General features: G+C 40.4%; 1 long non-coding RNA gene across 1 annotated transcript; it reads right to left on the bottom strand.

Moving 5' to 3' along the window:
- Positions 1-227: 227 nt before the first annotated feature.
- Positions 228-9720, bottom strand: LOC143267587 (uncharacterized). Its single transcript, XR_013042869.1, has 3 exons — positions 9508-9720; positions 6823-6990; positions 228-2599 (listed from the first exon to the last, which is right to left on the bottom strand). It is a non-coding gene; the product is annotated as an uncharacterized LOC143267587 (long non-coding RNA).
- Positions 9721-10967: the final 1247 nt, after the last annotated feature.

Below are 10967 nucleotides of genomic sequence, written 5' to 3'. Positions count from 1 at the left end.
TGTGGCAGAACACAGAAAGGTATGTAAGATATGAGGAAACAGGAACTCACTCTCTTGAGGCTGAGGATTTTGTAGAGGTAAGCTAGTTGCTGACTGTTCTGCTTCTCTGATCTTTCAGCTTTCACCCCATCTGACTCTGTTTTATTATTATTATTATTATTATTATTATTATTATTATTATTATTATTATAAGACCTTTTAAGATTCATATTACACAAGTCTGTAAGGGAACACTGATTATTATTCAATGCAAGATAGCACAGAGCACTGCAGGGGGAAGCCATCCCCTGGTAGATGATCTAAGGCTATGTGAAAAAGTTGCTTGCATGAGCCTGTGAGGGGGCAAGAGTATCAACTAGCAACCAGGGTTCTTCCATAGTTTTTGTTCTAGGTTCCTACCCTGATTTTCCTCAATGATGGATAACCTTGAAGCATAAGACGAAATAAGCCCTTTGCTCCCCTAAGTTGCTTTTTGTCAGAGTTCTATCACAGCAACAGAACTACAGATACAAGAGATGTAAGAGAGAATCTTGGTTGTTGAAGATACAAAAGAAGAAATAGATTCATCGGTCAAAGAAAATGTTAAATCTAAAAATATTATTAACACAAAACATCCGGAATCTGGGGCACTATGAAAAGACCAAACCTGAGAATAACAGGAATAGAAGGGGAAGAATCCCAGCTCAAAAACTCAGAAAATATATTTAACAAATGCATAAAAGAAAATTTTCTGAACCTAAAGAAAGACATGCCTATAAAGGTACAAGAATCTTACAGAACACCAAATAGATTAGACCAGAAAAGAATGTCCTAGTGTCATATAATACTCAAAACACTAAACATACAGAAAAAAAAAGAAAGAATATTAAAAGCTCCAAAGGAAAAGTTCAAGTAACATATAAAGGCAGACCTAATGGAATCACACTTGACTTCTCAATGGAGACCCTAAAAGTGAAAAGGGCCTGGATAGATGTCTTGAAGATGGTAAAGAGACCACAGATGCCAGCCCAGACGTCTACACCCAGCAAAACATTCATTCACCATAAGTGGAGAAAACAAGATATTTCATGACAAAATCAAATTCAAACAGTATCTGCCCACAAATCTAGTCCCTCAGAAGGTACTCAAGGTAAGCTATACCCACAAAACACAGGCAATAAATAATTTCACACCAAGAAAACCCAAAGAAGGGAAACATACACTACCAACAACAACAACAACAAAATAGCAAGAATTAACAATCATTGGTCATTAATATCTCTCAATATCAATGGACTCAATACCCCAATAAAAAGACACAGGCTTACAGAATGGATACAAAAACATGATCCATCCTTCTGCTGCATACAAGAAATATACCTCAACATCAAAGACAGACATTACTAAGCATAAAAGGTTTAAAAATGATTTTCCAAACAAATGGACTTAAGAACCAAGCTGGTATAACATTCTAATAGCTAATAAAATAGATTTCACACCCAAATTAATCAAAAAGGTAAAGAAAGACATTTCATATTTATCAAAGGAAAAATCTATCAAGAGGACATTGCAAATCCACTAAAAGGACATTATAATTCTTTACATCTATGTGCCAAATGCTAGGGAACCCACATTTGTAAAAGAAACATTACTAAAGGTTAAGTCACATATCAAACCTCACACATTAATAGTAACTGCACTGATTCTTTTAATACCAGCTAGTCACAAAGGACTGTGAGGTCAAACCCCAGCCAATGGGGAAAAGATACAGGTCACTACCTGTGTAGAATAAAACCCAAGGGAACTTCCTGTCACAATGTGTTTGCTTACCCAGTTTGAAATTTGTCACTTTTTCCCCCAAAAAGAATTGTCTTGCCTATTTTTGCTTTAATCATGTGTTTCTTTGTGTAACACTGAGATTATTCTTTATTTGTAACAGAGTGAAGTAGGAATTGAGACTAGCTAGACTCAAACCCACAGAAATCATCATTGAAGTTCCCAGTTGCTATGAAATGCTCATTCTCTGAAGTTTAGGCAAAATGCACTCACATAAAAGTTACCGACCTTTTAAAATAATATTGAAGGATTGGCTTGTCATTCACTGACTGTGTTTTCTTTTCCTGAGCAGGTTACCTGGAATGAAGCTTACCATCAATCTCAACTAGTATGAATCTCAACTCCATACTATGTTGGGATGCCTCATGAGCCATGGAATCCCTCTCTCAAAATCCTCCAAAGGAATGTTAATTATTAAGTAGGAAGTTAGGAGAAAAATAAACTGTTCAAAAAGAAGAAGAAGAAGAAGTAAGGAATACTTTTTAAAACAATCCCTTCTCTTCCATAGAAGGTGACAGACTCTACTGGAAGGAGATGTTTGCATAGACTCCAGCTGAGATGCTCCTGGGCTCCAGTCAGCAGAGGTACTTGCAGAGCTTCCTGAGTTTCATGTAGATGCCTGGGTCAAGTGTGGAGGTCAGGAAACCTGATCTGTAATGGAACCTTTGCCATTGTTCTAGAACCTTCTGCCCATATCTGGACAGTGGGCTTGCTGTTGGATTAATAAGTGAGACAATGTGTTCCTTGGTAAAATGAGGACATCGATGCTCAAGTATGAGTTCCTCTGAAAATTAAACACAATAATGAATGCAATGTTTTTGTGGTGTCTCAGGATTTAAGGTGTTACTTTCCCGCCCCTTGCCCAAATCAAATTTTAAAAAGTCAATTTCATGTTGGAACATTCAGAGCGGCCTCCTTGAGGATTATAAATTCTATTAATATTTGTCTCTCAAATAAAAGAACAATTGGGGGGAAATTGCACTCTGAAAAAATCCATTTTAAATGAATGAGAGTGAAGCAGTAAATAATGAAGAAGAATGTAGACAGATTCAAAAAGAGACTTGGACCATTTTGCTGCTAATAGGTGCCACAGACAGTTCATTACTGATAAATGCAGAATAATGATGTCCTTAATGAGTCTTTTCACGCACAAATTCATCATAAAACAAGAGGATGAGGTAAAACAAAAAGTCTTTGAATAGCATTCATGCAGCAGCAAAACCAAGAACCATTTTATGTCTCTAAAAAGGGGCTGCAAAGGACAGCCTCCTGAGAGTCCCTTCCTTGGGTCCCAACTTAATAGCTTTTCTGCTAATATCTCAGAGGTAAATTTCAACCTCTTACACTAATTGGGACACAATGAAAGAACCAAGAAGAGTCAGCTCCAAGACGTGCTCCAGAGTCTCTGTGGTCCTCTACCAGCTATTTGACCTTGAGGGCTGTCTGGATGCTGGTCCTCCCACTAACAATATGGAGACACACTTTTTTAAGTGTTTCACACCCAGTTGGTGTTACAACTGCACAGTCTCCTTTGTATAGTCATATGTGCAAGTCCTAGTGCCCAGTGCTTCATGTGTATCTGGACTGTCTGTAGAAACAGGGTCTGGAAGGAGTCAATTTAAATCAAGTGTAGTCATATCCAATATGACTAAAGTCATAAGAAGAGATCAGAACATGAACATACCTAAGAAATGACCTTGTGGGGACACAAAATAGCTGTGGGCAAGCCAAGAGGGGATGGACTCAGGGAAATACCCTCTGTACACATCCTGATTTGTAATTCTATCCTCTAGAACTGTAAGAACATAAATTCCTCTTCAGCCCTGGCCAACTAACCCAGTTGCATGTCCAAAAGTTAGACCATAATTTTGGCACACTAACTGCTCAAGTGGTAACAACTTCATAAGCCTTTGGCACTTGTCAATGAAGAACTAACTTGAACACAGATGTTGTGAGGGAAGAAATATCCTTTGTGTTAACAGGACAAAATCTACCTAAGCTTCAAAGGTCATGGCTACCAATGTCCCTTGCCCTCTATGTGCATTTCACAAGAAAGGTCTTTCTGAGCCATCCTTCAAATCATATTGCTAGAGAATTAGTCTGTATGTATACACACCCAAGAGGTCAAAACTTTGAGGGGGGCTACTTAATATTCTGCCACCTAATGGTATGAAATTGTATCAATCTGATGTTAGATCAACTTGCTTTGCTTCCATAGCTTTCACTATCTAATCCTCTCTCCTAAGAGTAAAAGTGACTACGGATAGTATTTCTACATAGTTATATGGTATAACTAGATTCAGATGCTTGGTAAAAGTGACAGAATAATCACTACCATCGCAACCTTACATCATAGAGACTATTGTCCTGAGGGAGAGAGCTCCTTCAGGCCTGGAGGTGTAAGCCACTCAGCTGATGACAGAGTGATGAGAATTTGAGGCTGGCTTCAAGAACTGAGAGCAACTCTAAATGTCAGCAAGAAAACTGCTCAGCCCTGTAAACACAGGAACTTAATTCTTCCTGTGAGTACCTAATAAAAAATCATTATTTTGGTCAATGACTTTACTTCAGCATGCTCTAAGAACACACCTCACTTACTACATATGGGCTCCTTATCCTCAGATAACATGGGATTGTAAATGGCTGCTAGTCAAAGCTGGTATTTATGGTACTTCATTATGACAGAAAGATGAGACTTACACAATGCTATATACCACACACCTTGCCACACACACACATACATGCAAATCTACTTTAGTACTTGTAAGTCCTGCCTACCGCAGATTTTCCTTCCTTTGCAAAGATATAAAATGGATAATTAAAAAAAATACACAATAAATGGGACCTCTTGAAACTGAGAAGCTTTTGCAGGGCAAAAGACATAGTCAAAAAGACAAAAAGACAGCCAACAGAATGGGAAAAGATCTTCACCAACCCCACATCTGACAGAGGATTGATCTCCACAATATATAAAGAACTCAAGAAACTAGACATCAAAGTACTGAACAGTCCAATTAAAAAATGGGCTAAAGAGCTAAACAGAGAATTCACAAAACAAGAACTACAAATGGCTGAAAGACATTTAAAGAGATGCTCAACATCCTTAATCATCAGAGAAATGCAAATCAAAACGACTCTGAGATACCACCTTACACCTGTCAGAATGGCTACGATCAAAAACACCAATGACAGTCAATGTTGGAGAGGATGTGGAGCAAAGGGAACACTCCTCCACTGTTGGTGGGAATGTCAACTTGTACAACCGCTGTGGAAATCAGTATGGTGGTTTCTCAGAAAATTAGGAATCGAACTACCTCAAGACCCAGCCATCCCACTCTTGGGCATATATCCAAGGAATGCTGATTCATACCATAAAGATACATGCTCAGCTATGTTCATAGCAGCACTATTTGTAATAGCCAGAACCTGGAAACAACCTAGATGCCTTCAACGGAAGAATGGATGAAAAATGTGGTACATATACACAATGGAGTACTACTCAGCAGAGAAAAACAATGAAAGCATGAAATTTGCAGGCAAATGGATAGAAAAAATCATCCTGAGTGAGGTAACCCAAACCCAGAAAGACAGTCATGGTATGTACTCACTCATAGGTGGAGTCTAGATATAAAATAAAGAACAATCAGACCACAGCCCATAGAACCATAGAGACTATATATATAGCATGGAGGTCCCTAGGACGACTGTGGCTCATAATAAATTTCAGTTTTACTCAATTATTGAAAAAAAATAACCAAACGAATGGAAACACATAAACTATGAACCAAAGGCTGAGGGGCCCCCAGCTGGATCAGGCCCTCTAAATAGGTGAGACAGTTGATTGGCTTGATCAGTTTGGGAGGCAACTAGGCAGTGGGACCAAGTCCTGTGCTCATTGCATGAGTTGGCTGTTTGAAACCTGGAGCTTATGCAGGGACACTTGGCTCAGTTTGGGAGGAAGGGACTGGACCTGCCTGGACCTGCCTACCAGGTTGATCGCAATCCTCGGGGGGAGGACTTGTCCTGGAGGAGGTGGGAATGGGGGTAGGCTGGGGGTAAGGGGAGGGTATGGGAAGGGGGAGAATAGGGGAACCCATGGCTGATATGTAGAACTGAATGGTATATATTGTAATATATATATATTAAAAAAAACACTCTTTGGCTTTTTCCTTATTATAAAATATTTCTTATAGATACTTTAAGTGTGGGAACCATTCACATCACTGGACAGGCTCAGTTATAGAATATCTTCAGGGAAATGGACATTTACCATGAGAAGGATTTCTTAGCAAAATCAAATTCCACACAGGCAGTCCATAGAAATCTTGCTTTTGTAAGTAGAAAAAATAAACAGTAAAACTTAGCCCTGATATTTCGCATCTGAGCATGACTACCATCTGATATCACCAAGTTTTCCTGTTTGAAATGGAGGCACTAACATTACATGGCAAAATAGCTTTTATCAGTATACAATCACATGCCCTAAAGTTCACATTTCAAGTGCATAGTGCAGTGTCTATTTCTGTACAGCTACATGCTTAGGAATACATTATATAATTCTATAACTTTTTCAAAAGCCCCTGAAGTCCTGTTCCTATCCATGAGTGAGTCACCCTGTATCTGCCTGTCTCCCACTCCTGGGAAAAGCTCTCGTATGTTCTCAGTTTTTATTCATTTACCTACTTTGATATTTCATATATAAAAACATAAACCATAGGCCTTTCTGTATCTGCCTTCTTTCACTAAGCACAATGTATTCAAGATTCATCCATGTTATATCCACATGACATTTTTGTGATGAAACTCATTGAGAGCTATATAGATCATTTCTGTCTATCTTATACAAGATAGATGCCCCCTTTCATAATAGTCCTGACTAGATACCAATTAGCCTTTTCTTGCAGTCTTTCAAACACCAGGAATTTGTTATTGAGAAAGGCAGACTTCCCCCATGTCTGCAATATTCTGCTATTGAAAAATTGATCCTTGAGTTTAAACAATATCTACCTGCCCAAGGCTGGGGAGATGGCTCAATAAAAAAAACTATTCATGGCTGATCCCTGAAATCCATGGGTTTTTTTGTTTGATTTGTTGATTGGTTAGTTGGTTGGTTGGTTGGTTGATTAGTTGGTTGGTTTTTCAATAGACATGGCAGAAGCACTTGTAATTCATGTGCTGGGAAAGTGGAGACAAGATTATGAATGTTTGCTGCCTAGTCAGACTAGATGCATCAATGAGCTTCAGATTCATATGGAGACCCAGTCTCAAAAACAAAGGTGGAGAGAAATTAAGGGGGACATGCAACATTGGCATCTGGTTCTCCATATAGATATACATGAACACACACACACACACACACACACACACACACACACACACACACACACACTTACCTGTCATCAACTTTCCCCATTGATTTTTACTATAGGTTGATTATTGCCCCCCCCCACATAAAATATATATGTGACCAACCCTTGATCCCTCAGAATAAACTTCATTTGAAAATAGTCTCAGTGAATATAGTCAAGTTAACATGAGGTCATTAGTGGGAGGGGTTATGATACAATACAATTCATGATCTAATTCTTAAATAAGGAGAGAGTAGAGAGAGATCCTCAGAAAGAGAGCATCATATAAACACAAGCCAATGGATATGTGAGTGTGTGTGTGTGTGTGTGTGTGTGTGTGTGTGTGTGTGTGTGTGTGTATACATGATATGGGCATGCCACAGAGGGCAACTTTGTGGACTCTTCTTTTACCTTTATATGGGCTTCAGGGATCATATTTCAGTTGGCAGGCCCATGTAAGCAGAGCCTTCACTGGCTGAGCCATATCACCCATCCAAAAAATTTCAATGATGCCTCTGTAACCAGTCTTCCTATAAAGAATTAAGGGAAGGGCTGAAATTTCTCTCACAGTCTTCAGAATATGTTAACCCTGTTGACATCCTGATCTGGGATGTTTAATCTCAAGACCTGAGACAATACATTTCTGTTGTTTATAGCCACAATCATCTATAGTTCTTTGCACAGCAATCCCAGGATACTCCTACAGTCCTAGCCTGACAGCTACTAACAATGAAATCCCATTCCCCCCTTGTGGGTCCCCACTATCCCTTTACACACAAAGGCTTATAAATATGTGCACATTTTCAGAATGCTATTGAGCCTTCAACAGTAGATATTCTCAAGACAGCAAATATTTCTCTGTGCTTTTCACTGAATCATTGGGATCTATTCTGCCTAGGAATGATTTACCAAGGTTGAGCCTCTGTTGGAACTGGAGAAAACTAATATACAAGATTGACACAGGGACAGTGGTATGCCTGGACTGGGAGCATCTTTTCAAAACATCCCTAAAACTTTTCACCTTTCTTCCTGTTCTTATCAGATGATCACACTCATTAGCCTTGGCAACAAATGCCCAAGCACCTGTCCTTCCATCTTATGGTCCATCCTGGACCCAGCAGCCACAGAGACATTTTATAAAGCACCAAGGTGATGAATTAAGAGCTAACTACATGTTCATGGAAGTTAGGATAAAATCTTCATCTTGGTCTATGGGTACAACACAATACACACTGATATTCCTTCATCTTATCCCTTGCCTTTTCTCACCATTCCCTAGTCTGTCTCCTGGGCACATAAAACCATTTCATCTTCAGGTCCTCACTAGTGTCCTTCTCTCTCCATGGGGGCACCTGTATCTCTACCCAGAAGGCTTTTTAACCATGAAGCTTCATCTCGACATCATGTCCCCAAAGATGTCTTGTTTATCATCATAACAAAAATGGTGACCCTTCCCTCTAATTCTTCCCTGTCCAGGATCCTGAGGGGTGTGTGTGTGTGTGTGTGTGTGTGTGTGTGTGTGTGTGTGTGTGTGTGTGTGCCTGCTTGCAAGCATGTTTGTCTGTTTGCTGTCCACAATTTCCTCATTTCCAAACTGACCAGACATACTGATATGTTTAGTGTCGCTCCCATTTGCTACAATATTTCTGAAAGACTAGAAGCTGGATAGATTCCCTGGTAGGCAGTCAGATAAAGAGAGGAGCCAGTAATAAAGGTAATGAACTTCCATGATGGCTGACTTCTTTCTCATCCTCAAGAATTGAGACAAAGGACTGGCAGCTTAAAACAAAGGCCTTGCAGGCTTTTGCCTCACACCAGCAGATTCCCTGCTGATGGACGGGCTCAACAAGGGAGGCTGGGTCAGGACATGTTACCAAAGAGTAATGGGACAATGGATCTTCCTGTTTTTCTTCAAACATAAAAGTGTGTGTGTGTGTGTGTTGGGGGGAGCTCTTCAGAGACTTAAAAAAGCCCAATCCTTGAGAAGAGGCTGGCTGTTTCAGCTGAGTCTCCTCTCTGCTTTGCAGAGAGTCTCTCTGTGTGTCTACTGCATGTGTGTGTTTCCTCACCCCCAAAAGACCTGTCTTCAACCGATGCTTCTGTCTAGAGCTGTCTTTAGTGTTTGAGATGTCTCTGTTGCCACCTGTTATGCTTGGGATTTCTCCTGCCTTTTAATTCTTTAACTGGCAGGGAAAATGAACCCCAATCAAGACCCTAGACTGTATCACTTTCATATAGAATAGTACCTAGCACACAACAATTGATGGGTAACTATTGTGGAATTAAGAAAGAATACATGAATCAATGAACCTGAGAGAAGGAAGAATTGACAGAGGAGACTAACCTTGGTGCAGGAATGTCTTGGAGTTGTACACATGCTGCAAATGTCCTGGGCGGGAAGCACAGATTTCAGAGGAGAACCCTGCCTGACCATGTGTCCATAATGTCCTCCTCTCCCAACTACGGGTGTTCCTCTACTGACCAAAAGGTTATGAGTGATGATCTTGGTACAGAGCCAACAAGTTCAGAGGTCCAAGTTCACGGGCATCTTTGGGCATCTTTGGGCATCTTTGTTCTGAAGATTCTTCTAGAACCTAGACAGAGTGCTCAATGTCACTTTGTGGGGATTACAAAATCCACCGTTACTGTTTTCCAGAACTCCTCTGTTCTCGAACGTTTCAGGAGTTCTAGTTCTTTCTACTCGGCTCCCTAACCAATGAGAAAACAGCCAAGCCTCGTCGTAAGAGATCTGCTAGAGATATGTCTGTTACAGGGGTCCCTGAACAGAGAACCAGGAGCCTGGCCTGGAGCAGCTGCGCCTGGCACAGATTGGCTCCCTGTGAGACCTTCCTGAGTCGGAAATGGCTCACTGCACACCACCTAATGCTCCACACCATCTGGCGTCAGCAGCCCTTCCTCCCCTTCCATGCTGGAGTTTTTATTTCTGAAGCAGACTTCCAGGCACCCTGCTGGGTGAGCACAGAAGCTGCTACTAATTAAAGTCTACTTTGTGATCAGTGAGGAGGGCTCTGCACTTGACTGTTCTCGCTCTTTCTGCTAGGCATGCTGCAAAGCGCCCAGAGTTTTCACACATCTCAAATTCCGGGTCACCAGGGCACTGACCCATAAAACCAGGAAGCAAGCCCACAGTGGAAGGGCAGGTGGAGTAACGGTTTACCTCACCAGTAGAGTATTTGGGTAGCATGGACAAGACTCTGGGTGTGAGCCCGGGTACGAGACGGTGGGGGAGGGGAGAGAGATTCTGAAAAAAGTGTTCAGTAAATCCATGGTGCAAGGTTTCCTATGAGTGCGCATATACATAGAAAATATTTTTTCACATCATATACTCTGATCCTGGTTTCCCCTTCCTCAACTCCTCCCAGATCCTCCCCTCCTCCCCACCCAGCCAACTCCCCAACGTTTGACTCTCTTTAGAAACAAACAGGCAAACAATCAGACAAACAAGCCAGCATTTTTTTTAATTAACAGCAACAAAACACAAGAAACACACACATACAAAACATAAAAAAAAACGAAATTAGAAACCACGATATACAATCAAAAGACTCATAAAAAAACGAAATTAGAAACCACAATATACAATCAAAAGACCAAAAATGCCCAAAACAAAGCCCTTTGAGACCAATAGTCTCAAAACCAATAATACTATTGAGTTCATTTGTGTTGGCTAGCTATTGCCGTGCATGGGGCCTGCCCTTAAATGTAGTTAATATACTCAATGAGACTCCATTGGAGAAAACTAATTTTTCCTTTGTTAATGATTGTCAAATGAAGGTACCTTCT

This window comes from Peromyscus maniculatus, chromosome 10 (assembly GCF_049852395.1).
Source record: "Peromyscus maniculatus bairdii isolate BWxNUB_F1_BW_parent chromosome 10, HU_Pman_BW_mat_3.1, whole genome shotgun sequence".
In the NCBI taxonomy this organism is placed as follows: domain Eukaryota; kingdom Metazoa; phylum Chordata; class Mammalia; order Rodentia; family Cricetidae; genus Peromyscus; species Peromyscus maniculatus.
The sequence above is the reverse complement of the archived record's forward strand: the minus strand, read 5'-3'. Positions and strand labels throughout refer to the sequence as shown.